The sequence below is a fragment of the Mustela nivalis genome, assembly GCF_964662115.1.
Source record: "Mustela nivalis genome assembly, chromosome: 19".
Lineage (NCBI taxonomy): Eukaryota > Metazoa > Chordata > Mammalia > Carnivora > Mustelidae > Mustela > Mustela nivalis.
Window position 1 is genome coordinate 15,060,688 of NC_139038.1, and position 3,762 is coordinate 15,064,449.

At 49.1% G+C, this 3,762-nt stretch overlaps 1 long non-coding RNA gene across 2 annotated transcripts; it reads left to right on the forward strand.

Annotated features, from left to right (window-relative positions):
* The first annotated feature begins 78 nt into the window (after positions 1 to 78).
* LOC309854859 lies at positions 79 to 3,501 on the forward strand. 2 transcript variants are annotated; one of them, XR_014306449.1, is made up of 3 exons: positions 147 to 323; positions 1,794 to 2,004; positions 3,019 to 3,501. It is a non-coding gene; the product is annotated as an uncharacterized lncRNA (long non-coding RNA). The 2 variants fall into 2 exon arrangements; XR_014306448.1 differs by having other exon boundaries at positions 79 to 323; positions 1,794 to 3,501.
* The last annotated feature ends 261 nt before the right edge of the window (positions 3,502 to 3,762 follow it).

Here is a 3,762-nt window from a genome sequence, read left to right on the forward strand (position 1 = left end):
CCGGGCGTCCGACGGCGGCTCGGCCGGGTCAAGACTCCTGCGTCGCGAGCGCCAGAGACCACGCCCCCGTCGGGTCACGTGGCGGGGGCTTGCGTGCGAGCTCGGCGCTGCGTGCGTCCCGACGTGGAGCGCGCGCCTGCCTTTCCCGCGCGTGGGTGTGCCCGCGTGTGCCCGCGTGTGCCCGCGTGTGCCCGCGTGTGCCCTGGGGGCGCGGGGCAGCGACGCTGTCATTCCGGGGAGCCGGGGGGACTGCGGAGCGGCTGCCGCGTCCCCGGAGCGCGCGGAGGACCAGGTGCCCGCGGCCCAGCGGGAAACACGCTTTCGTGGGTTTTTAACGATTTTGTGTCTTTTTCCGACAGAGGGGCGGGTGGGGGCGGGGAGCAGGCTCCCGGCGCGGGGCTCGACCCCAGGACCCCGCGAGCAGGACCCGAGCCGAAGGCAGAGGCTTAACCCGCGGACACCCAGGCGCCCGCTACGTTTCGGCCGATTTGGGGTATTTTCAGATTGGGGTGATTTCCGTTGCTCTGTCTCAGTGCGCGATTCACCCCCGGTGTTTCCCTTCCCGTGTGGTCGCCGTCCGTGACAGTTGTTCCTTTTCCAAGTTCGGTGATTGTGCTGTTCAGTTCCAACACTTTTTTGGTCGTTCTTTCCTGTTTCTTTGTTTTTTGTCTTTCTTTCTGCTTTTTCACTGTTTTCAGGCATGTTCATCTTGGCTCCTCAGTGCACTCTTACGATGGAGTCCTCGAATTCCTCAGAGAATTCCCACATACGCGTCTCCTTGCCTAGAAGTGGGCCAAGCAGCCATCCTTGTCCTGCTCCTGGTCCGAAAGGAAGAGCTTTCAGTCTTTCACCATTGCTATGGCTTCGGGTTTTCCTATAAACCTTTTGTTATGCTGTGGTTTCCTTCTATTCTTAGTTGACTGGTTTTTTCTCCAAGGGTATTAAATTTTGTTAAAGGCCTTTTCTGCCTCAGTTGAGATGACTGTATGTATGTATTGCATCGACTGGTTTTATATGTTGAACCATTTTTGCATTCCAGGAATCAGTCCTACTTGGTCATGGTGTATAATCCTTTTAATGCATTGTGGAACTTAGTTTGCTGATATTTTGTTGAGAATGTTTGCGTCTGTAGTCACCAGGGAAATTGGTCTGTAGATTTTTCATAGTGTCCGTAACTCACTTTGGTATCAAGGTAATGCCGGTCTCTTAAGAAGTATTCCCTCTTAGGGGCGCCTAGGTGGCTCAGTGGGTTCAAGACTCTGCCTTTGGCTCAGGTCATGATCCCAGGGGTCTGGGATCAAGTCCTGTGTCGGGCTCTCTGCTCAGCAGGGAGCCTGCTTCCTCCTCTCTCTCTCTCCCTACTTGTGATCGCTGTCAAATAAAAAAATCTTAAAAAAAAAAAAAAGTATTCCCTCTTTGATGTTTTAGAAGAACTTGAAGAGGCATGACTTAGTTCCTTAAATGGTAGACTTCAGCAGTGAAGCCATCTGGTTCTGGGCTAAAAGACTGAGATTTAAAATTGCATTTCCACCCCTACAGTTACTAGCTGTCATTTTACTGGGAGGAAGGCTTTCCCTCCATCACCTGGGTTCCGGTTCCAGTTCTTTCTCCAAATGTGTTGGTATAATGGTAACCTACAATATGTGCAGGTTTTAAAAATTTATTCAATGTTTTTCGCAATTACTCTTCATAGTTTTTTATTCAAACTGTCCCCAAATAGGCCCGTGAGAACCCTTCAAGCTGACTCCTGTGCCCATTAGCCTTAAAGTAATTTCTCACTTTCTTGCTTTCAGACCAAAAAGATGTATTTTCCACCTGGATTCAGCCTTTTGTGCATGGAGCACGCTGGACGAACCCAGCCCTGAACTGGCCAAGATGCAGCTCTCAGATAGCGAACCATCCGTTGCACATCATGTCCTGGTCCAGCGCCCCAAGTGAGCACACCCAGCACTGACCATTCCTGAGTGCCCAGGCCGTGGCTAGAGTGGTCATCCGCTGGCAGGGGTAAGACCAAGAGCTCATTCTTGGAGGTGGTCAGAAGCGAGACTGTGAATGAGCTCTGAGCCTCACTGTGCGTGATCCATTGTCCCATCGAACTTCACTTCAAAACACAAATTCAATGACAGGGGCACCTGGGTGGCTCAGTCGGTTAAGTGGCTACCTTCGGCTCAGGTCATGATCCCAGGGTCCTGGGATCGAGCCCCGCATTGGGCTCCCTGCTCAGTAGAGAGCCTGCTTCTCCCTCTGCCTCTGCCTGCTGCTCTGTCAAATAAATAAACTAAAAAACAAAAGCCCAAAACCCCACCAAATTCAATGATAAAATTATTAAGAATTTCCAAGATGGCAGGGAGCCTCGGTGGTTCAGTTGGTAAGTGTGTGCCTTCCGCTCAGGTCATGATCCCAGGTCCCTGGGATCGAGTCTTGCATCAGGCTTCCCACTTCTCCCTCTTCCTCTGCCTCTCCCCCTGCTCATGCTCTCTAAGAAATACAAAAAAAAATCATAAAAAAAACAATCTTTTTTTTCTTTTTTAAAGATTTTTTATTTATTTATTTGAGAGAGAGACAGTGAGAGAGAGCATGAGCGAGGAGAAGGTCAGAGAGAGAAGCAGACTCCCCGTGGAGCCGGAAGCCCGATGCGGGACTCGATCCCAGTCCCGGGATCACGACCCGAGCCGAAGGCAGTCGTCCAACCAACTGAGCCACCCAGGCGTCCCTAAAAAAAAAAAAATCTTAAAGAATTTCCAAGATGGCAGAGATAGAACATTACAGCCCAAGTGCAGACAACTTGAGCCTCAGCTCTGTGTATGTCTATTTTTTTTCTCGATTTTGTATTTTTTTCCATATAAATCTTAAAAGCTCTTGCTACTTGATTTATGTTGTCATTGTGAGTAAAATTTTCCCATTATATTTGCTAAGTGGCTAGTAACAAGACACAGAAAAGTCATTTCGTGCAGTTGCTTTTGATGGCTTTTCCTGGCATTTTCTGTCTTACTGTTTTAGTTAAATTTAATGTTTCAGAATCGGTTCTCTTGGGATTTCTACACAGAAGAATCACCTATGACTTGAGTACTTAGCACTGCTAGTCACTGTTACAGGTCGTTTAATCCTCATGAGCCTTCGAAGCAGACACGACCATGATCCCAAGTCACAGACTAGGGATGTGACACATGAGAGACTTGCCCAAGGCCGGAGAGCTGAGATCTAGGTGGCGGCCAAAAGTCAAAACCAGCACTGCGCCTCGAGTTCTCGTCCTCAGCCACCTGCTAGGACATTTCTGTATTGATTACATTCAGCTCCCTGTGCCTGGGGGGCTCCGTGCGGCAAGTGTCTACCTCCAGTTCAGGTCCTGACCCCAGGGTCCCGGGATTGAGCCCTGCGTGGGCTCCCTGCTGAGCGGGGGGTGTGCTTCTCTTTCTCCCTCCTTCTCCCTCCACTCCTCCCTCTCTCGTGCTCTCTCAAACAAAATCTTTTTAAAAATAAATAAGATTAAGTCCATGTTTACTTCTGTTTGAAGACTGAGTAGCTGGGGTGAAACTTTGAGAACAGTGTAAATAATAGTGACAGCAAACATCCTTCTCTTGTTCTTAGTTTTAACACGAATGTCTGCGATGTTTCCTTTCTGGAACGGTAATGGTAATGATGGTTCTTCAACAGGAAAACTTTGTAACGTGAGAGTATCAGTAATGGCATTGTCCTAAGACAACTAAAAATCAATCTGTTTGGAAGAGCGATGGATCATGAAACCTTACTAGTACGGACTTC